The sequence below is a fragment of the Monodon monoceros genome, unplaced genomic scaffold (assembly GCF_005190385.1).
Source record: "Monodon monoceros isolate NGI ecotype Baffin Bay Population unplaced genomic scaffold, NGI_Narwhal_1 Super_Scaffold_21, whole genome shotgun sequence".
Taxonomy (NCBI): domain Eukaryota; kingdom Metazoa; phylum Chordata; class Mammalia; order Artiodactyla; family Monodontidae; genus Monodon; species Monodon monoceros.
This window is the reverse complement of record NW_021703778.1, coordinates 51585654-51610779: the sequence shown is the minus strand read 5'-3', so window position 1 is coordinate 51610779 and position 25126 is coordinate 51585654. Positions and strand designations below refer to the sequence as shown.

General features: G+C 37.6%; 1 protein-coding gene across 1 annotated transcript in view; it reads left to right on the top strand.

Moving 5' to 3' along the window:
• Window positions 1-25126, top strand: part of GABRG3 (gamma-aminobutyric acid type A receptor gamma3 subunit) — a 596233-nt gene that overhangs the window by 549141 nt on the left and 21966 nt on the right. The gene's annotated exons all lie outside the window — the stretch shown is intronic.

Here is a 25126-nt window from a genome sequence, read left to right as displayed (position 1 = left end):
CTAACAAATATTCTAACAATATATCAATGATGACGAGATATTATCCAAGAAAGCACTTTCCAAGGCCACCACACACCAACTGTCCAAAAAGGACTTCGATATGGAATCATCTTATTTATCTTATCAGAAGTCCTATTTTTTACAGGCTTTTTCTGAGCCATTTACCACTCAATTATTGCCCCCACTCCTGAATTAGGCAGATGCTGACCACCAACAGGTATCCACCCTCTAAATTCTCTAGAAATTCCACTTCTCAATACCTCTGTGTTACTAGCCTCTGGCGTATCTATCACTTGAGCGCATCACAGTCTCATAGAAGGAAACCGCAAACACATACTTCAAGCTCTTTTCATCACAATCATGTTCGGCCTTTATTTCACCCTACTCTAAGCATCAGAATACTATGAAGCCCCATTCACCATCTCAGACAGAATCTACGGATCTACTTTCTTTGTAGCCGCAGGATTCCATGGACTACACGTCATCATCGGATCCACTTTCCTCATTGTTTTATACGCCAAATAAAATTCCACTTTACATCAAGCCACCACTTCGGCTTCGAAGCCGCTGCTTGATGCTGATATTTCGTAGACGTTGTATGACTATTTCTCTATGTATCTATCTATTGATAAGGTTCATAGTCCTTTTAGTATTAACAAGTACAACTAACTTCCAATCGGTTAGTTTCGGTGCACCCCGAAAAAGAACAATAAACCTCCTACTAACACTACTAACAAATACAACTCTAGCCTTATTATTTGTATTTATCGCTTTTTTACTCCCTCAGCTAAACGTGTACGCAGAAAAAACAAGCATCTACGAATGTGGTTTTGACCCAATAGGATCTGCTCGCCTACCTTTCTCCATAAAATTCTTCCTAGTAGCAATTATCTTTCTTCTCTTTGACTTAGAAATCGCCCTCCTACTTCCCCTACCCTGAGCAATCCAAACAGACAACCTAAAAATAATACTCACTATGACCTTATTCATCTCTCTACTAGCAGCTAGCTTAGCCTACTAATGAACCCAAAAGGGCTTAGAAAGACAAATATGGTACCTAGTTTAAAATAAAACAAGTGGTTTCGACTCACTAGACTGTGATCCAAACTCACAAATACCAAGTGTCTCTAATCCATATAAATATCCTAGTAGCCTTCACCATATCCCTTACGGAATTATTAATATACCGATTCCACCTCATATCCGCACTACTCTGCTTAGAGGGCGTAATACTATCACTATTCATTCTATCAGCCCTCACTCACACTTCACCCTAACCAGCATGATACCAATTATTCTCCTACTATTTGCAGCCTGAGAAGCAGCCATCGGACTAACCCTACTAGTCATAATCTCCAACACATCCAGCAGTGACTACGTACAAAATCATTATCTCCAATGCTAAAATTCATCATTCCTACCATCATACTGATACCCCTAACTTATTATCAAAAAACAACTCTATCGGTATTAATACCACAACCCACAGTTTACTAATCAGCTTTACAAGCCTAATCTTAATCAATTCATCGACAACAGTCTCAATTACTCTCTAATATTCTTCTCCGGCCCCCTTCCCACACCACTCCTAATTCTGACAATATGACTCCTTCCCTTAATACTAATAGCAAGCCAGTCCCACCTTCTCATAGAACCATTCATCCGAAAAAAACCTTTACAATACTAATTACATTACAAACTCTTCTAATTATAACATTCACCGCCACAGAACTAATCTTATTCTACATCATATTTGAAGCTACACTAATCCCCACTCTCATCATTATTAACCGCTGAGGTAACCAAACAGAAGACTCAATGCAGAACTCTGCTTCCTATTTTACACACTTATATCACTCCACTTGCTAGTAGCACTAACATACTTACAAAAAACATCAGGATCTCTAAATTTTCTATGATTACAACACTGAGCCCAACCACTATCCACTTCCTGATCCAACATCCTCATATGACGAGCCTGCATAATAGCTTTTCCAGTAAAAATACCCCTCTACGGACTACATCTTTGACTACCCAAAGCACACGTAGAAGCCACCATCGCAGGTTCAATAGTCCTTGCAGCTGTACTACTAAAACTTGGAGGCTACGGCATATTACGAATTACATCAATTCTTAACCCTCCAACAGAACATATAACTTACCCTTTTTTCATGCTGTCCTTATGAGGAATAATCATAGCCAGCTGCATCTGTTGACATCAAACAGACCTAAAGTCACACATCGCATACTCCTCAGTCTGCCACATAGCACTTGTTAGCGCAGCTATCCTCATCCAAACCCCCTGAAGCTACATAGGAACTACCGCTCTAATAATCGCCCATGTCCTTACATCCTCTATATTATTCTGTCTAGCAAACTCAAACTATGAACGAATCCATAGCCGAACCAGAATCCTAGCACGAGGCCTACAAATCTTTCTCCCACTAATAGCGACCTGATGAGTACTAGCAAGCCTAACAAATCTCGCTCTACCCCTTGCCATCAAACTAATCAGAGAACTACTTGTAATTATATCAGCTTTCTCATGATCAAACCTCACTATTATCTTAATAGGAACAAATATTGTAATCACAGCCCTCTACTCCCTATATATGTTAATCACGACACAACGCGGCAAACATACTCATCATATCAACAACCTCACCCCCTCTTTCACACGAGAACACGCCTTAATAGCCCTTACTACTCCTATCGCTAAACCTCAAAATCATCTTACGACCTCTTTATTGTAAGTATAGTTTAAAGAGAACACTAGTTTTTGAAGTTAGTAATAGAAGATCAAAACTTCTTACTTACCGAAAAAGTACTGCAAGAACTGTTAAACCCCTACACCTAACAATTTGGCTTTTTCAAACTTTTAAAGGATAACAGTTATCCATTGGTCTTAGGAACCAAAAAATTGGTGCAACTCCTAATAAAAGTAATAAACCTATTCACTTCCTCTGATTTACTCACATTACTAATATTAACTGCCCCCATCATAATATCTAACACAAACCTCTACAAAAGCAGCAAGTACCAACACTATGTAAAAAATATTACCGTTTCCGCCTTCATCACTAGCCTGATCCCAATAATAAAATTTCTTCACACAAACCAAGAAGCATTCATTTCAAACTGACACTGAATTACCATCCAAACCCTTAAACTATCACTTAACTTCAAAATAGACTACTTTTCACTCATATTCATACCCGTACTATTACCCGTACTATTCTATCATGGAATTCTCAATATGATATATACACTCTGACCCCCCACATCAACCAATTCTTCAAATACCTACTTATCTTCCTCATCATTATACTCATCCTCGTTACAGCTAACAATCTCTTAACTCTTCATTGGATGGGAAGGAGTAGGTATTATATCCTTCTTGCTAATTGGCTGATGATTCGGACGGACAGACGCAAGTACAGCCGCCCTTCAAGCAATCTTATATAATCGCATCGGAGGATTCCTCATACCAATAGCATGATTTTTATTTAACATAAACGCATGAGACTTACAACAAATTTTCATACTCAACCAAAACTCCTCAAATCTTCGCCTCATAGGACTCATATTAGCCGCAGCTGGAAAATCAGCCCGATTTGGACTACACCCCTTACTCCCTTCAGCAATAGAAGGTCCCAGCCCAGTCTCAGCTTTACTCCACTCAAGCACAATAGTCGTAGCAGGGATTTTCCTACTTATCCGTTTCTACCCATTAATAGAGAATAACAAACCCATTCAAACAATAACCCTTTCTCTATGTGCCCTCACCACTTTATTCACAGCCATTTGCGCCCTCACCCAAAAGACATCAAAAAAATTATTGCTTTCTCCACCTCCAGCCAACTTGACCTAATAATAGTAAAAATTGGTCTTAACCAGCCTTACCGGGCGTTTCTACACATTTGCACACAGGCCTTTTTCAAAACCATATTATTCTTATGATCCGGCTCCATCATTCATAATCTAAACAATGAACAAGACATTCGAAAAATAGGAAGGCTATACAAAACCCTTCCCTTCACCACAACCGCCCTTATCATTGGCTGTTTAGCACTCACAGGAGTACCATGCCTCACAGGATTCTACTCTAAAGACCCCATCGACGAAGCCGCCACTTCGTCTTATACCAAAGCCTGAGCCCTATTACTAACCCTAACTGCTACCTCCCTCACAGCTATTTACAGCACTCGCATTATCTTCTTTACACTACTAGGACAACCTCGCTTCCCTCCCCTCATAAACATTAATGAAAATCCCATATTAATCAACCCTGTCCGTAACACGGTCTGCAGGGTGTGAAGCGGATGGAGGATAGACTCATGACAGTCTGAGAAGAAAATTGCATTTTGTAGTTAAGTAAATCTAGACAAAGGACAGGTGATGGTGTATTATAGAAAACACTCGTTATATGATTAAATTTGGCTAAAGAATACGCTGTTGTTTTCCAGGAGATGGTGTACAGTTTGAAATAAGAAATTCAAATGTAGACCATCTAACTACAAATTCCTCTCCCACTGAGCCAAACACTACTTTCACAGATTTCCAGACAGTATTTCTGGTTTGTATATACCAGAATAATGTGTTTTTATGATAAAATGGTCATTACCACTGAGCTGGATGCTCAGACTAGTGGCTCATGATTATCTCAGAGACTGGGCAGTGCTGAGTGGGCAATGGCAGCGTCTTTATCTAGGACCCAGACCCTCAACCGACTGTAAAGTTTCAGCTTGTCTCCCTTAAACAGTAAGCAACACACAACTACGTTCTCAGGCTCCATAGCTGCCATCCCATTCCATTCTTAGATTGCAGTCTGGTTCGGGGTCTCTCAATTATTATTTCCAGACTGATCACTGGGTTATTTCTTCAGGTGATAAATCTCATTATTTAGGTGTAGATTGCACCGGTTTAACTACCAGGGTATAATCTTATTTCCAAGTTGATAACATTTACAATTGACACCAAGGACCTTATTTCACTTCCCACATTTTTACATTTCTCCTTGCATAGTGATAGCATACGTGTGAAATTTTAGCTACATATGAATTGCCTATGTCTGTGGTCTGTGTGCACATCCTTACATAGTGAACTTTCTAACTGAATTGTCTCCTCCCTGCACTTTTCTCAGAATCCTTACACCATCCTGGTCATTGTTATGCTGTGTTGCTTCAAACTGCAGTTCTTTTCAGACACTTGCTCTGCCCATCCACTTTCCCATGTCCTACAATCTCTGAAGAATTTCCTTTTGCTTTGCATGGCAGGATAATACAATGTCTCATCTGAAAAACTAACCCTGAAAGACCTTTCAGCATTATAAATAGCAAATAAACAGTGGAAGATATTTCTGAGCCATTTTGATCCCTTGTTTTTAAGAATCTGTACCTGTGTAGGCAATATATATATATTTTTTCATTTATTTATTTTTGCTGTGTTGGGTCTTCGTTTCTGTGGGAGGGCTTTCTCTAGCTGTGGCAAGCGGGGGCCACTCTTCATCGCGGTGCATGGGCCTCTCACTATCGCGGCCTCTATTGTTGCGTAAGCACAGGCTCCAGACACGCAGGCTCAGTAGCTGTGGTTCACGGGCTTAGTTGCTCCACGGTATGTGGGATCCTCCCAGACCAGGACTCGAAACCGTGTCCCCTGCATTAGCAGGCAGACTCTCAACTGCGCCACCAGGGAAGCCCTAGGCAATATTTTTATGGCCTCTGGGATTCACGTGTGTGCTTTTGAGGTTTTTCATTAGTGCATATTTTTTTCTCCACCAAGCTGGAAATATCGGTGAACGTTTCTTGCCTTCTTGTTTAAAAATGATTCTTTTTCAGCAATGCTCATACCTAGCTATGCCACCTGCACTGCAATGTACTTGATTCCATCAGGAGTATCAATGTTCACCAGCCAGAGTCACTTCTCTTTGCTGCGTATTAACAACCCATGTTAATCTGTGTTAATATAAAATCAGATGTTGATCAGAGCTTTTCCTGTACCAGCACACAACACACCAGACCCAAGAAGTAGGTATTTTTAATATTTTGTCTCCATTTTACCATTAAGGAAGAAGAGATGAGAGTTATTTTGCCCAAGAGGTGAACCTAGAATTACTCCTTAAAGGAAATATATATCTAAGATGGTTAAAAATAGACCATAAAAATCTGATTTATCTATTCAATTAGTTGAAGCTATCATAAAATGGAAGATAAGTGATAATGTTATTAGTATAACTTTGGAGTAAATAATAGATTTTACCATGATGAGAGCCTGAGATTATTTCTGTCCTTGTGTAAAGAACTTTTTTTTGAAGGAAGATTTGGGGTAGAGGAAAGGGGCATACCTCTTGGAGCCCCTAAAATCATAACTTGTGAGTGACAGATTTTATCAGTGAGTGAAAATAGCCCTGCTGGGCAGATTACAGCTTTACACATATCACCTGTTATTGCAAATCACCAAGTGTTTCATGTGAAAATTCTTTGGTGACCAGGTGTAATCTGTGAAATGCCTCATCATGTAAGCAAAGCTGTGTTCTCTAGGATTAGCTTCTTATCATACTCATGAGTGTATTTGGGTACACAACCAAAAGGAATGTGAGGGTAAAAGGCGTGTGGAATGATGTGTGGATGGGGAGTACTTATTAACCCTGGAGCAAGGTTATCAAACTTCATTTCCTACCTTAATTGAAATGTAATTGACATATAATATTTTGTAAGTTTAACATATACAATGTATATATGGCAAAATGTTTCCATAATAATGTTAGGTAACACATCCTTCACTTCACATAATTACCATTTTTTCTTGTTATTGTGAAAACATTTAAAATCTACACTCACAGGATTTTACGTATGTAACACAGTATTGCGACGTATAGTCATCATACTGTACTTTAGATTCCCAAAATTAATTCATCTTAGATCTGAAAGTTTGTACTCTTTGATCAACATCTCCCCATTTCCCCCACCCTGCCTGGTAAATATCAATTTACTCTCTATTTTTAAATTGCACATATAAATGAGATCATACAGTATTTGTCTGACTTATTTCACTTAGCATAATAGGGTCCAAGTTCATCCATGTTGTTGCAAACGGCAAAATTTCATTTTTTACGGCTGAGTAGTATTTAATATATATATGTTTATATATATATATATATATATATACACACACATATATGTATATACAGATACACCATAACTTCTTAAACTATTCATTTGTTGATGGACATTTAGGGTGCTTCCATATCTTGGCTACTGTAAATAGTGTTGCTATGAACATTGAAGTGCAGGTATCTCTTTGAATTATTGTTTTCATTTTTTCAGATAAATACCCAGGAATCAAATTGCTGTGGTATATGTATTTTTAGCTTTTTGAGAAACCTCTATATTGTTTCCACAGTGACCACACCAATTAACATTCCCACTAACAGAGTACAAGGGTTCCCTTTTCTCCACATCTTTGCTATCACTTGTTATTTGTGGTCTTTTTTTTTTTTTTTTTTTGCGGTACACAGTACTCTCACTGCAGCGGCCTCTCTTGTTGCAGAGCACAGGCTCCGGACACGCAGGCCCAGCGGCCATGGCTCATGGGCCCAGCCACTCTGTGGCACATGAGATCTTCCCGGACCAGTGCAAGAACCTGAGTCCCCTGCATTAGCAGGTGGACTCTCAACAACTGCGCCACCAGGGAAACCCTGTCGTCATTTTAATGATAGCCATTCTGACGGGTTGAGGAAACATCTCATTGTGTCTTTAATTTGCATTTCTCTAATGATTAATGGTGTTGAGCATCTTTTCATGTGACTGTTAGCCAGCTGTATGTCTTCTTTGTAAAAACGTCTGTTTCATAGGTATGTTTATTTGTGTCATATTTTAGATTCCACATGTAAGTTATGGTATATGGCATTTGTCTTCCTCTTTCTCACTTCATAGTATGATAATCTCTAGGTCCATCATGTTGCTGCAGATGGTGTTATTTCATTCTTTCTGATTGCTGAGTAATATTCCACTGTGTGTGTGTGTGTGTGTGTGTGTGTGTGTGTGTGTGTGTGTGTGTGTGTGTGCGGTTTACTATTGTAAATAGTGCTGCAATGCTCATAGGGATGCATGCAACTTTTTAAATTATAGTTTTATCTGGGTATATGCCTAGGAGTGGGATTGCTAGATCATATGGTGTTTATTTTTAGTTTTTTGAGGAAACTTCCTACTGTTTTCCATGGGGGCTGCACCAATTTACACTCCCACCAAGAGTGTAGGAGAGTCCCCTTTTCTGTCTAACATTTATTGTTTGTAGACTATGATGTCTTTCTTGAGTTGTATGGGTTGTTTGTAAATTTTGGAAAGTAAGCCCTTGTCAGTCGCATGATTTGCAAATATTTTCTCCCAGTCCGTATGTTGTATTTTCATTTTGTTTGTCATTTCCTTTGTAGTGCAAAAGCTTATAAGTTTTACTAGGTACCATTCATTTATTTTTGCGTTTATTTCTATTCCCTTGGGAGACAAACCTAAGAAAACGGTACAATTTATGTCAGAGAATGGTTTGCCTATGTCCTCTTCTAGGAGTTTTCATGCCGTATATTTAAGTCTTAAAGCCATTTTGAGTTTATTTTTGTGTATGGTGAGGTTGTGTTCTAACTTCATGGATATACATGCAGTTGTCTAACTTTTCCAACACCTCTTTTTGGTTTTTTTGCCATAATATGGTGTTTTGGTACAAGCAGCAATGCAAATCCAAAGGATGTAATTTAGAGGAAACTCTGTCTTGTCTATTCTCTAGGAACTAGAACAAGGAGAATGAGAGACGATTGTGGGTAAATCAAACCGTTTTCTCTTAATTACAGCTGAATAACGGAGCAAACTCCAATGGAAGGTTGTGATCTGCTTTTTTTTTTTTTTTACATCTTTATTAGAGTATAATTGCTTTATAATGGTGTGTTAATTTCTGCTTTATAACAAAGTGAATCAGTTAAACATATACATATGTTCCAATTTCTCTTCCCTCTTGGGTCTCCCTCCCTCCCATCCTCCCTATCCCACACCTCCAGGCGGTCACAAAGCCCCTAGCTGATCTCTCTGTGCTATGCGGCTGCTTCCCAATAGCTATCTACTTTACATTTGTTGGTGTATATATGTCCATGCCTTTCTCTTGCTTTGTCACAGGTTACACTTCCCCTCCGCATATCCTCAAGTCCATTCTCTAGTAGGTCTGTGTCTTTATTCCTGTCTTTCCTCTAGGTTGTCCATGACATTTTTTTCCTTAAATTCCATATATATGCGTTACCATACGGTATTTGTCTCTCTCTTTCTGACTTACTTCACTCTGTATGACAGACTCTAAGTCCATCCACCTCACTACAAATGACTCAATTTCCTTTCTGTGGCTAATATTCAATTGTATATATGTGCCACATCTTCTTTATCCATTCACCTGATGATAGACAGGTTTTTTCCATCTCCAGGCTATTGTAAATAGAGCTGCAGTGAACATTTTGGTACAAGATCTTTATGAATTATGGTTTTCTCAGGGTATATGCCCACTAGTGGGATTGCTGGGTCATATGGCACTTCTATTTGTAGTTTTTTAAGGAACCTCCATGCTGTTCTCCATTGTGGCTCTATCAATTCACATTCCCACCAGCAGTGCAAGAGTGTTCCCTTTTCTCCACACCCTCTCCAGCGTTTATTGTTTGTAGATTTTTTGATGATGGCCATTCTGACTGGTGTGAGATGATATCTCATTGTAGTTTTGATTTGCATTTCTCTAATGATTAATGAAGTTAAGCATTCTTTCATGTGTTTGTTGGCAATCTGTATATCTTCTTTGGAGAAATGTCTATTTAGGTCTTCTGCCCATTTTTGGATTGGGTTTTTTTTTTTGTTATTGAGCTGCATGAGCTGCTTATAAATTTTAGCGATTAATCCTTTGTCAGTTGTTTCATTTGCAAATATTTTCTCCCATTCTGAGGGTTGTCTTTTGGTCTTGTTTATGGTTTCCTTTGCTGTGCAAAAGCTTTGAAGTTTCATTATGTCCCATTTCTTTATTTTTGTTTTTATTTGCATTTATCTAGGAGGTGGGTCAAAAAGGATCCTGCTGTGATTTATGTCAGCGTGATCTGCCTATGTTTTCCTCTAAGAGTTTGATAGTTTCTGACCTTACATTTAGGTCTTTTAATCCATTTTGAACTTATTTTTGTGTATGGTGTTAGGGAGTGATCTAATCTCATACTTTTACATGTACCTACTAGTCCATTTTTCCCAGCACCACTTATTGAAAAGGCTGTCCTTTCTCCACTGTACACTCCTACCTCCTTAATCAAAGATAAGGTGACCATATGTACGTGGGTTTAATCTCTGGGCTTTCTGTCCTGTTCCACTGATCTTTCTATTTTTGTGCCAGTACCATACTGTCTTGTTTCCTGTAGCTTTGTAGTATAAAGTCAGGGAGCCTGATTCCTCCAGTTCCGTTTTTTGTCCTCAGATTGCTTTGGCTATTCGGGGTCTTTTGTGTTTCCATACATATTGCGAAATTTTTTGTTCTAGTTCTGTGAAAAATGCCAGTGGTACTCTGATAGGGATTGCTTTGAATCTGTAGATTGCTTTGGGTAGTAGAGTCATTTTCACAATGTTGATTTTTCCAATCCAAGAACATGGTATATCTCTCCATCTCTTTGTATCATCTTTAATTTCTTTCATCAGTGTCATAGTTTTCTGCATACAGGTCTTTGTCTCCTTAGGTAGGTTTATTCCTAGATATTTTATTCTTTTTGTCGCAATGGTAAATGGGATTGTTTTGTTGATTTCACTTTCATATTTTTCATCATTAGTGTATAGGAATGCCAGAGATTTTTGTGCATTAATTTTGTATCCTGCTACTTTACCAGATTCATTGATTAGCTCTAGTAATTTTCGGGTAACATCTTCAGGCTTTTCTATATATAGTATCATGTCATTTGCAAAAAGTGACAGCTTTACTTCTTTTCCGATTTGAGTCCTTTTATTTCATTTTCTTCTCTTGTTGCTGTGGTGAAAACTTCCAAAACTATGTCGAATAAGAGTGATGAGAGTGGGCAACTTTTCTTGTTCCTGATCTTACTGGAAATGGTTTCAGTTTTTCACCACTGTGGACGATGTTGGTTGGGGGTTGTCATATATGGCCTTTATTATGTTGAAAGTTCCCTCTATGCCTACTTTCTGCAGGGTTTTTAATCATAAATATGTGTTGAATTTTGTCAATATCTTTCTCTGCATCTATTGAGATGACCATATGGTTTTTCTCCTTCAGTTTGTTAGTATGGTGTGTCACGTTGATTGATTTGCGTATATTGAAGAATCCTTGCATTCGTAGAATAAAGCCCACTTGATCATGGTGGATGACCCTTATAATGTGTTGTTGGATTCTGTTTGCTAGTATTTTGTTGAGGATTTTTGCATCTGTGTTCATCAGTGATATTGGCCTGTAGGTTTCTTTGTGACATCCTTGTCTGGTTTTGGTATCAAGGTGATGGTGGCCTCGTAGAATGAGTTTAGGAGTGTTCCTCCTTCTGCTGTATTTTGGAAGAGTTTGAGAAGGATAGGTGTTAGCTGTTCTCTAAATGTTTGATAGAATTCACTTGTGAAGCCCTCTGGCCCTGGGCTTCTGTTTGTTGGAAGATTATTAATCACAGTTTCAATTTCAGTGCTTTTGATTCGTCTGTTCACATTTTGTATTTCTTCCTGATTCAGTCTTGGCAGGCTGTGCATTTCTAAGAATTTGTCCAGTTCTTCCAAGTTGTCCATTTTATTGGCATAGAGTTGCGTGTAGTAATCTCTCACGATCTTCTGTATTTCTGCAGTGTCAGTTGTTACTTCTCCTTTTTCATTTCTAATTCTATTGAGTACCTCCTTTTTGCTTGATGAGTCTGGCTAATGGTTTATCAATTTTGTTTATCTTCTCAAAGAACCAGCTTTTAGTTTTATTGATCTTTGCTATCATTTCCTTCATTTATTTCTGATCTGATCTTTATGATTTCTTTCCCTCTGCTAACTTTAAGGTTCTTTTGTTCTTCTTTCTCTAATTCGTTTAGGTGCAAGTTAGGTTGTTTATTCGAGGTTTCCTGTTTCTTAAGGTAGAATTGTGTTGCTATAAACTTCCCTCTTAGAACTGCTTTTGCTGCATCCCATAGGTTTTGGGTCGTCGTGTCTCCATTGTCATTTGTTTCTAGGTAAATTTTTATTTCCTCTTTGATATCTTCCGTGATCACTTCGTTATTAAGTAGTTTAATTTTGGTCTCCATGTGTTTGTATTTTTTACAGATCTTTTCCTGTAATTGATATCTAGTCTCATAGCGTTGTGGTCAGAAGAGATACTTGATACGATTTCACTTTTCTTGTTTACCAGTGCTTGATTTGTGACCCAAGATATGATCTCTCCTGGAGAAAGTTCCATGAGTACTTGAGAAAAATGTGTATTCTGTTGTTTTTGGATGGAATGTCCTATAAATATCAATTAAGTCCATCTTGTTTAATGTATCATTTAAAGTTTGTGTTTCCTTATTTTCATTTTGGATGATCTGTCCATTGGTGAAAGTGGGGTGTTAAAGTCCCCTATTATGAATGTGTTACTGTCGATTTCCCCTTTTATGGCTGTTAGCATTTGCCTTATGTATTGAGGTGCTCCTATGTTGTGTGCATAAATATTTACAATTTTTATATCTGCTTCTTGGATCGATTCCTTGATCATTATGTAGTGTCTTTCTTTGTCATTTCTAATAGTCTTTATAGTCTATTTTGTCTGATGTGAGAACTGCTACTCCAGCTGTCTTTTGGTTTCCGTTTGCATGGAATATCTTTTTCCATCCCCTCACTTTCAGTCTGTATGTGTCTCTAGTTCTGAGCAGGGTCTCTTGTAGACAGCATATATATGGGACTTCTTTTTGTATCCATTCAGCCAATCTGTGTCTTTTGGTTGGAGCATTTAATCCATTTACATTTAAGGTAATTATCCATATGTATGTTCCTATTCCCTTTTTCTTAATTGTTTCGGGTTTGTTATCGTAAGTCTTTTCCTTCTCTTGTGTTTCCTGTCCAGAAAAATTCCTATTGTATCTGTTGTAAAGCTGGTTTCGTGGTGCTGAACTCTCTCAGCTTTTGCTTGTCTGCAAAGGTTTCAATTTCTCTAACATATCTGATTGAGATCCTTCCTGGGTAGAATAATCTTGGTTGCAGGATTTTCCCCTTCATCACTTTAAATATATCCTGCCAATCCCTTCTGGCTTGCAGAGTTACTGCTCAAAGATCAACTGTTAACCTTATGGGGATTCCCTTGTGTATTTGTTTTTCCCTTGCTGCTTTTAATGTTTTCTTTGTATTTAATTTTTGACAGTTTGATTAATATGTGTTTTGTCGTATTTCTCCTTGTATTTATCCTGTATGGGACTCTCTGTGCTTCCTGGACTTATTTCCTTTCCCATATTAGTTTTCCCATATTAGTTTCCCATCAAGTTTTCAAGTATAATCTCTTCAAATATTTTCTCAGTCCCTTTCTTTCTCTTTTCTTCCTCTGGAACCCCTATAATTCGAATGTTGGTGTGTTTTATGTTGTCCCAGAAGTCCCGACTGCAGCCAATGCACACTCCAGCCTTTAGAGGCTATCTTTGCACAATCAACAGCAGTGCTTTTCTCGGTCTGTCACCTAAAGGACAAACAAAATTTTTTTTTAAAAAGTGGACTACATCAAACTAAAAAGTTTCTGTGCAGCAAAAGAAACAACAGTAAAAAGACAACGTATGAAATGGGAAAAATATTTGCTAACCATATATATGAGGAAGTTTATTTAAAATATATTTTAAAACATATAACTTTATAGAATAAAAAATAATACCAATTGGCAAAAGGCCTGAGTAGACTTTTTGCCAGAGAAGACATACCAATGGACAACAGGTACATGAAAAAAATGCTCGCAGGCTTTCCTGGTGGCGCAGTGGTTGAGAGTCTTGCCGATGCAGGTGACACGTGTTCGTGCCTCAATTCGGGAAGGTCCCGCATGTCCCGGAGCAGCTGGGCCTGTGAGCCATGGCCACTGAGCCTGCATGTCTGGAGTCTGTGCTCTGCAACGGGAAAGGCCACAGCAGTGAGAGGCCTGTGTACCACAAAAAAAAAAAAAAAAAAAAAAGCTCAACATCACTAACATCGGGGACATGCAAGTCACATCCACTACGAGTTATAACCTTATGCTTGTTAGAATGGTCATCATAAAGAACCCCAGAGATAAAAAATATCGGCAAGGATGTGGGGAAAAGAGAACACTGGTACGCTGCTAGTGGAATTGTGTACTGGTATAGCCACTATGTAAAACAGTATTGAGGATTCTCAAAAAATTTAAAACAGAGCTACCATATGAACCAGCAACTCTACTTCTGAGACTCCAAAGGAAATAAAAACACTGACTCAAAAAGGTATCTACACCGCTATGTTCATAGCAGCATGATTTACAATAGCCAATACATGGAAACAACATGTGTCCATCAGTGGATGAATGGATAAGTTATGGTATCTATACACACAATAAAATGTTATTGAGCCATAGAAAAGAAGAAATCTTGCCATTTGTGACAACATGGATGGACCTTGAGGCCATTATGCTACGTGAAAGAGGACAGAGAGAAAAATGCTGTATGGGCTCACTCATATGTGGAATCTAAAAACAAACAAAAACCAAACTCATAGAAAAAAGGTCAGATTTTTGGTACCAGAGGTGAGAGGTATTAAAAGAAGGTGCTCAAAATATACACACTTCCAGTTGTAAGTGCTAGGGATACAGTATACAACATAACTATAGTTAACATTGCTGTGTGATAAAGTTGTTGAATGTAATCTTAAGTGTTCTTATCACAAGGAAGAAACAAATAACTGATAACACTTGGTGTACTTTCATTATTTCCATATAACAAAAATGACTTTAGAACACTTTAACCTAATTTACTCTTCTTCACTTTATATGTTATTGTGGTTGCACACTTTAATTCTGAATACACTTAAATTTCCATAGTGCATTATGTCAGTGTTACCAAAATATTTACCCTTTTTCCTGATTTCACATCATTTCAGTGTGTCCCTCTAAGATAATTTCTTTAGCCTAGCCAGCAATATTTTGGATCATGTTTTTGTTGGCCTGAAAGAAACCTATACATCATTTTTGTAGAATACTTTGCTTGGCATAAAGTCCTAAATTTACAGATATTTTCTTTCATCTCTGAAAATTTTATACAACTGTATTTTGACTTCCTTTTTCTATCAAGAAGTCAATTAGTCTATTTGTTGCTGCTTAGAAAACATCTTTAACTTCTTTTAAGATTTTTTTCCTTGTCATTTATTTTCAACAGCTATATTATGATATATATATGTGTGCTTTTTATACTTATCTATCAATATTACTTTTGCCTCATATAGCTTTTTAAATCTATGGCTTTGTGCATAGTGTTAAAAAACCCTTAGCCATTCTTATTTCAAGTATTGCTTCTTCCCCATACTTATGCTTTCTTTCTTGAATCCCAAATACATTCATGTTAGACATTTTCAGTGCTTTTTCCATTTTCTATCACATTTTGTTCTCAGTGATTAATTTTGGAAACTTTCTGAGCTATGGTCTAGTTCAGTATTGTATTATTTGACCATGTTCAATCATCTATCAAAGCTATCCACTGAGCTGTTAATTTTGATTTTATGTTTCTTAGTTCTATAATATTTTCCTGTTGATATCCAGTACTTTACCAATATTATTGCTATTATCTGCCTTCTTAAATGTATTAAAGATAAGCTTTAAAACATCTGTGGCTGATAATTTCATTATTTATGCTCTGTAATCGTTTTCTATTTTCTGCTATATATTTTTGTTTCAATAACATTTTCCACATGTATCTGATAACTTTTTATATAATAGTTTTATTGAGATATAATTTACATGTCATATAATTCACCCATTTAATGTTAACAATTCACAGAACTGTGCAACCGTCACCTCAATCAGTTTTAGAAAAATTTCATCATCTCCCAAACCCAAATTAATTAGCAGTTACTCTCCAATACCCCCAGTTCCTCATCTCTTGAGACAACTACTAATCGATGTCTATTCTGGACTCTTTGCATAAATGGAATTATATGATATATGGTATTTTGTGACTTGTTTCTTTTACTTAACATGTTTTGCAGGTCCATCCATTTGTTTGATTCATTACTGCATTTCATTCCATTGCTAAATGATGTTCAATTGTACAGATATACCAATTTTGATTATCCATTTATCAGCTGATGTACATTTTCCTACAGAGTTTTGAGCCTATTGTGAATAATGATATTAAAATTCATATACAAACTTTTGCATGGACATGTTTTCATTTTACTTTGGTGTATAGCTATGATTGAAATTGTTGGGTCATATAGTATCTCTTTGTTAAACTTGTTGAGGAAGTACCAGAGTGTTTTCCATAACAGTTAGTATGGGTCCACGATTGGCAATCACATTGTATTATTATAAACTTCACATTATACTTGCTAAGGCTGTGCTATGGTCTATTTGTGTCACCCCAAATTCATGTTGAAATCCTAATCTATAAAAGTAATGGTTTTAATAGGTGGGGCCTTGGGGAGTTGCTTAAATCACAAGGGTGGAGCCCTCATCAATGGAATTAGTGCTCTTATAAAAGAGGCCCCAGAAGGAACTTTAGCCCACCATGTGAGGACAAAGTGTGAAGGCACTGGCTACGAACCAGGAAGTGATCCATTACCAGAAATCCTGACACCTTGATCTTGGACTTTCCAGACTGTGAGCAATACATTTCTGTTGTTTAAAAGCTACCCTGGCCATGGTGTCGATATCAGCAACCCAAATAGGACAGACTACCATAACAAAGCATAATAAACTGTGTGGCTCAAACAAAAGAAATTTATTGTCTCACAGTGCTGCAGGTGACAAAACCGAGATTGAAGCGTCAGCAGGGTTGGCTGTTTCTCAGGGCCATGAGGGATCTGTTCCAAGTTTCTCTTTTTGGCTTAAAGCTGGCCAAATTCTCCCTGTCTCCTCATATCAGCTTCCTTACATGTATGAATCTGTGTCCAAATTTCTTTTTCCAAATGAGGTTGCATTGAAAGACACTGGGGTCTAGAACTTGAACACGTGAAATTTTGGAAGTAACAATTCAATCCATAACACGGTTATACACATGCCTCCTTTTTTAACAAGTATTTCATTATGTCTTTCACTTTCTGAAATAAAATCTGTAATATAACCAAATTATACACAGAAATTTCCAAAAATAGCGCAGTGCTCTGTCACATCAAGGGAAAATATGAAAGTAATTTAAATAAAATCTAAGTATTTCACTTTGCATGTAATTGACATGGCTTCATAGAAGACACAAGGAAGAAACATATCTACATCGTTGGATATCAGTCATTCAGGCCTGTTGACCTGGTGGCTCAAACACGACAAGCAACTTGTACTCAGTGATGTGGCTTGTCAAAAAGATGATTAAATATTGGTTAATTTCAAAACAGATTGAAATAAAATTTTCACTTTATTTACACATCAACTGTATTTCTGGGAAAAGTCAGTGCATAACATCTCTGCATAGAAATAATTTTTGAATGTACAAACAGAGTTAGACAAATAGTTTTGCATATTTCTTGTTTTTGACCTGCTTAGGTGGCCTATGAACATGTAAAAGTTGTGCAGGAGGCAAGAAAATTATTTCCTGCACTGAAGAATGTCAAGCAACCCGTCTCCCCCTTAATAAATAACAGTGGTGCCCGCATCATTGTGACACATTTCTAGACATCTCCTTGAGATGGCCTTGCCCAGAACGAGTTCAGACTTTTGGAACCACTGGGACCTGTCTGAAATTCTGTTGGGCCACACTGAATTAAAATTTTATTTTAACTGATGTCAAAGTTATTATACTTTCAAGGGAGAAAAAGTTATTGTCAACTTCTTGACACTAAAAGTTGTCTGCAGAGGAGAGTAATACTTAATATACCCCTTATTCATAAATGTGCAAATTTAAATTTCCATTCCAGCTGTTACTAATTATAGGCATGAAAATATAGAAAATGGGCTCAAAATCCGTAATTGGGGTTGGCTTTCAATTTGTGTGTTGCTTGGTTTTTCCTAGGAACCACTTCATTGTCTTGGAACTTCCAGCTTGGTATATGTGTGTGACTGTGTGTGTGAGTGTGATGTGTGTATGTATTTATGAGTGTGAGTGTGTTATGTGAGTATATGTGTGTGTGATGGATGTGTACAAAATGCAGCTGTAGAAAGAATGGAACAATTAGCTGTATGTGAGGAAGAGACTGCAAAAATAGGTGAATGTAACAAAAAAGAGATACACTCATAGAAACAGAGAACATTAGTGGTTACCAGTGGGGAGAGAGAAGTGAGAAGGTAAGGGTAAGTATAGGAGATTGAGATGTACAAACTACTATGTATAAAATAAGAAGCTATGAGGATATATAGTACAACATAGGGAATATAGCCAATATTTTATAATAACTATAAATGGAATATAACTTTTAAAAATTCTTTAGCACTATGTTGTACACCTGAAAGTTATATAGTATTGTACATCAACAAAAACAAAAATTTTTTAAATAGGCAAGAAATCTGAATAGATGTTTCCAGAGAAGATCAACAGTCAACTACATGAAAAGATGTTCAAAATCACTTATCATCAGTGAAATGCAAATCCAAGCCAATGAGATATCTCACACCTGTTAGAATGACATTAAAATCTAAGAGCTAGAAATGCTGGCAAGGATATAGGAACGACTGTGGGAGAGCAGGTGTGGCCTCACCAAAGGACCTTTATGCCACAGGAAATGGTGAGTCATTAAGGTTTTAAATTAGAGAAATGTTAGATTTATTTTTAGGAGAAAATCACACTGGAACCTGTGTGACTGAAATAGTCAAGCAGGGATAGTTGCATAACTATATAGAGAAATTAGAAGGCTACTACGGATTCCAGACATGACTTGGAGACATGGTCCAAACTAAGACTGGAATGATGGGGTTGAGCAGATGGAGAGAGACTCAACACAGGTTGTAATTTCTGATTAGTAAATTGACAAATGTGAGGCAACTATGGTAGAGTTTTTGCCTACATGTCTAGGGAAATTGTAATATTTTTACCGAAGGAAAGAGATATTGAAAAGATATGGGAATTTACTGTAAAAGATAATTTGGTTTTACTCACATTGAAATAGATATGGAAATATTCAGCCCAAATCTGACCTGGAATTCAGGAGAATGGGGTTAGGATAGTATCTGGAAGTCATCCTACGATGGGGAGTGGAAGATACCAGCAGGGAAGAGCACTAGTAAATGCAGCTGGTTTCACTTAAAGACCAGTTACGACTTAATTATCCATATCCACATAATCATGTCTGGAAAATAGTTTGAACACACTTCCACAGTACTAATATTTGATAGTAGTACATTATTTGCTTCAAAAACCTTGATTTAAATCAATCTGGCAAGCTTTGCTGACTTCACAGTGCATAATTCCTGTTGAGGAGAGAAATACATAAAGGCAGGAATTTGAGTTGGTACACTCTTTCACCTATGTGTGGATTCCACATGGTAAGTATTTAGAAAACACTTGTTGGTTGAAATGATTTTCCTCAAAGAGCCTGCAGCGCTTCAGCAAAGGTAAGACTTTTTACAGGGATTCTGTGCCTGCACATACACACGCACACACACACACACACACACACACACACACACACACACACACACACAAAACACATACACACGTGCACTCATGCACACACCCTTGCAAAGTTATTAGAAAACAAATAAGAATTCTCTGAAAGAAGCTGCTGTCATGTAAGATTCAGACCAGCAGTTTCTCAAACTTTTATTTCATAATTCTCGCAGACTCAGGAAACCCCTGAATAACAAAATCCAGTCCTTTTGTTTAATACTAATCTTTTAGAACCTCTCATGTAGCTATCATCTCTAAGAGCGAAGAGTGTGAACCGTGTCCAACATGTATCTGTGAGATACGCAGTCATCTTCCTTTTCATGTTAACCTCTCACCTTCATCCTGATCTCCTGCAAGAGGTGAGCTGTAGTCTTTCAAACAAATCTCTGCCTCTGTAAACTTGTTTGGAAATACTACAGCTTCCTAACATGTTCAGCCTCGGAGCAGGAGCCCTCCTCCTGCTTGCAGGCACTTACCCAGCATCATTCCTTACTTCTGGTAATTCAGGGAAGAGCTAGAGGAACACATCAATCAATAAGAGCCCAGCTTTGCAGAAGACGTCTTTATCACTTTATCCCACTTGGACCAAGACATCCTACAAGGTTTTAATAATGAAATCTAATGTATCTTTTTAAAACATTAAATTTTTGAAAGTTAAGACAGTAAATTGCATGAAACTACAAAAATGTAGAAATGTTTACATTTCCTGGTTTTTAGATAAGAAAGAAAGTAATTTTGTTATTTTGAGATTCTTATATATTCCCCAAGGTGAATCAGATTATCTGGTTTAAAATGAGGAAAAACAAAATGAGATCTATATAGTGGTTTATATGGGCTCCTACTTTAGGGGAATGTTATTTGTGTCAGTTGTAAGGGAAAAGGTCCCCCAACGCAATATCGCATGGGTTATGAAAATAGGGATTGACTCAATATTTAACACCAGTATTAGTGGAGTCACGCTGTAATCATCAACTCAGGCTAAAGTTTGTGTAAAGTTCAGTTTAAAGAATTGAATGTCCTCAAATGTTTGCCAGATTCTTTTAGTAGAAAGTAAGGTGCTCTCTTGACATATTTCAAGGTGCCGGTGGCTATGAATTTGTACTTTTTCTGTATCTGCACGTAGCATCTTTTAAGATACTCAAAACATTTGAAATATGATTTTGCAAGATGCTATCAGTCATTTTGCGGTGGAGATAGCCTGAATGGATATCTGGTTCATAAATGGAGATTGTGGGAAAATTCTGCCTATTCTATAGGAACATGCTATTTCATGGCAAACATATACATTTGGGGGTGTTTTCATAGGTTGGACCAAAAAAACGTATCTTTTGCAACTTCCTCTCCTGTCAGTCTCTTAATTTTTAGTCCACTGCATAATACTGCCTCAAAATATGAAAATGTATGTTATTCATTTACACCAGAGTAGAACATAGATAATCGTATAAGATTTGAAATTTCACAAAATTAAACCATTTTAGATGCATGATCGCAAAAATCTTACTTTTTTTATTTTTGCAAATATGTACACTTTGACCAACACCTCTTCATTTCCCCCAACGAGCCAACCTCTAGTAACCACCATTCTACTTTTGCATCTATGAATTTGACTTTTTTATATTCTACATGTAAGTAATATCAAACAATATTTGTCTCTGTCTTCTTATTTCTCTTAGCATAATGCCCTCCAAGTCCATCCATGTTGTTGCTAGTGGCACAATTTCAATTTTTGTATGGCTGAGTCGCATTCCATTGTATAAATATATATACCACAGCTTTTTTATCCATTTTTCTGTTGATAGAGGTTACTTCCATATCTTGACAATTGTAAATAATGCTGCAATAATTATTGGGATCCATGTATATTTTGTCCAGGTACAAATCCCCACGTACCTGGGTAGGGCAAAAGAAAAAGAAAAACAGAAACAAAAGAATAGGATGAGACCTGCATCTCAGGAAGGGAGCTGTGAAGGAGGAAAGATTTCCACACACTGGGAAGCCCATTCACTGGTGGAGACAGGGTGTGAGCAGGGGTATTCTTGGAAGCCACAGAGGAGAGTGTAGCAACGGGGGTGCAGAAGGCAAAGCGGAGAGATCCTCACACAGAAGGTAGGTGTTGACCAGCTCTCACCAGCCTGAGAGGCGAATCTGTTCAAGCACAAGATCAGGTGGGGGCTAGAAGCTGAGGCTCAGGATTTGGACTTCAGACCCCAGGAAGATGACCGGGGTTGACAGTGTGAAACAGCCTGAAGGGGGTTAGTGTGCCACAGCTAGCTGGGAGGGAGTCCAGGAAAAGTCTAGACCTGCCTGGGACAAGAGCCAATTGTTTGGGGTGTGTGATGAGAAGGGATTCAGAGGACTGCCTAAATGAACTTCAGAGATGGACACAAACCGCGGTTATCAGTGTGAACACCAGAGACAGGCAAGAAATGCCTGTTGCTGGTGCAGCCACCAAGAATCCTGTGTGCAAGCACAGGTCACTATCCACACCTCCCCTCCTGGGAGCCTGTGTAGCCCACCACTGCCAGGGTCCTATGATCCAGGGACCACTTTTCTGAGAGAACACATGGTACGATCAGTCTGTTGTAATATCAAACCGGCCTCTGCCACCACAGGCCCACACCCCTCATTCTGTACCCCTCCCTCCCCTTGGATTGAGTGAGCCACCTCCTGTCAGACACCAGAGGGCAACAAACATGCAGAGGCTGCGACAAATCCAACGCTGAACCCCAGGGGCTCTGCAAACAAAGAAGAGAAGGAAATTTCTCCCTGCAGCCTCAGGAGAAGCAGATTAAATATCTACAATCAACTTGTACCCTGCATCTGTGTAATACTTATATAAACAGCAAATCATCTCAAAATTGAGGCTGGGAACTTTGGGAGGAAATGTAGATTAGGGTTTTGCTGGATGCGACTGACCAGTTCTTGATTTTTATGTTTATCTTAGTTTAGTTTTTAGCAGTTGTTATCATTGGTGGATTTGTTATAGACAAACTATAGACCCCTATCACTCACCTCTGGCCTTGTGGAAATTTCCCAAGCACAGGAGTTAAAGCTAAGGCTTTCTCATAAATTGCTTTCACACGCAGATCCCAACAAGACCAAAAACAAACCCTGGTGCGCACAGAGGGTTCTGATACCTGTGTTGTTACAATATATTATCGAAAATGTAAAATGTCTCGTTTCCAGACATTTTTTATCAACATTTGCAAAACCTACAAACAAGAAAGCATGCCACATACACAGGAATAAAAGCTGTCAGTAGAAGTCATCCTTGAAGAATCCCAGATGTTGGATGTACTTGACAAAGACCTTAAGTCACCTATCTTAAATACTTTTGAAGAACTACAGCAACTCATGTCCAAAAATTAAAGGAAACTGTAACAAATAGATAGTAGACAGAACAAAGGATCAGCAAACTTGAAGACAGGCCAGTAGATTTTATCCAAAGACAGGAAAAAAATGGAAAAAAAAGGAAAAAGGTGTATCAAAACTCGTAAACCTGTGGCACACCATGATCAACAACATACAATTAGTAGGAGTCCCAGAGGAGTAGTCTATACATCCAAGAACTCAACAAACTTCAATGAACTCAAGGAGATCCACGCTTATCATATCATAGTCAAATTGACAAAAAGAGAAAATTTTGAAATAGGCAAGGGAAAAATAATGTATCATTTTTAAGTTTCAATATGATTAATAGCTGATTTCCCTTCAGATACCATAGGGGTCAAAAGACAATTACATGGTATCTTCAAAGTGCTTGAGGGAAGTCTGCCTCAATAATTTTATAATAAAACTCTCTTTGAAAAATGGATAGAGAATAAAAATATAAACAGCATAATGGCAGAAAATATTTGTAAAACATATGTCTGATAAAGGAGTTGAATACAAAATACACAGCTCTTAAAACTCCAAAATATGGGGAAAAAAATCCAATTTAAAAATGAGCAAAAGATTTGAACATACCCTAGCAAACTTGTCATATATATGACCAATAAATCCATGGAAAGATCCTCAATAACAACCATTTGGGAAATGTAAATTAAACAATAAGTTACAGCCTGACACCTCTATGACTGTTGGAGAAGTATTAAATATAGAGTAAACCCATGACCAACAGTTCCACTGTTAGGTATATACTGAAGAAAACTGAAAACATATTGACACAAAATCTTGTACACAATGTTCCTAACAGAATTATTCATGATAGTGTAAAAGTAGATCAGACAAAATGTCTATCAAATGACAGATTAAAAAAATATGCCTATCCATACAGCAGAATATTATTGAGCAATAAATAGGAATGAAGTACTGACGTGCTACAGTGTGAGTGAACCTTGAATACATTATGCTAAGTAAAGAAAGTTATAAAAGATAACATGTAGTATGACTCAATTTATATGAAATGCCTAGAATAGGCAAACCTATGGACAGAAAATATATTAGTGGTTGTCTAGGTCTGGGTGCGATGCATGATATGTGTTAAGGAGGTGGAGTTGGGAGTGAATGCTAATGACTAGGGTTACCTTTTGGGATTATAAAAATACTCTAAAATTAGATTTATGTGACAGTTTCACCACTCTGAGAGTATACTGAAAAACACCAAACTTGTATGTTAAATGTGTCTGTTTTATATCTCAATAAAGCTGTTTAACAAAACAAATAAAAAAGAATTATAGCATAAAGTACCTTTTATAATTTGATAGTTTAATGAGGAGATAAATCTAGTGAGACAGTGGCTAATGGCCAAGTAAAATGTTTGGTTACTTCAGGCTGAGTCTAATGCCTTGAGGTTAACTTTGTCCAGTTAGGGGAGGGCAAGCAAGTATCCTTGCAATGTTGACAATAATTTCACAGAGCAATCCACAGTTAGAAAGCAGGAAGCATACTTGTGCTCTATTACATCAGAGAGTTCCGGGGAGTTTAACGGTGCGGTCCCAAGTGCTGTTCAGAAAGGGAATCCAGGAGTTGAAAAACAAGCATCGGGCCAATCACTGGCTTGGGCTTAGGGAGCCAACAGAACCCTGCTAACTACAAGTAGGAGTGGGGGAGAACCCTTATCCAAGACACCCAGCTCTGGGCATGTTGCCCACACTGAGCCTAGAACACCAAAATATCTTGCTTTTCTAGAGTAACTAACAAGTTGGATAATGGTCTCAGGAAAATGTCAAACTGATCAGAACTGGAGACTAAAAGAGCATAACAGAGTCAGTTGACCTCTCAAATCCTTATTGTCTTTCTTAAAGTTATTATGCTAAGTGAAATAAGTCAGTGAGAGAAAGACAAATACTGCATGAATGATATCACAAGTGCAGAATTTAAAAATACAAACTAGTGAATAGAACAAGAGGAGCAGACATAGATTAGAGAACACATTAGTGGTTACCAGTG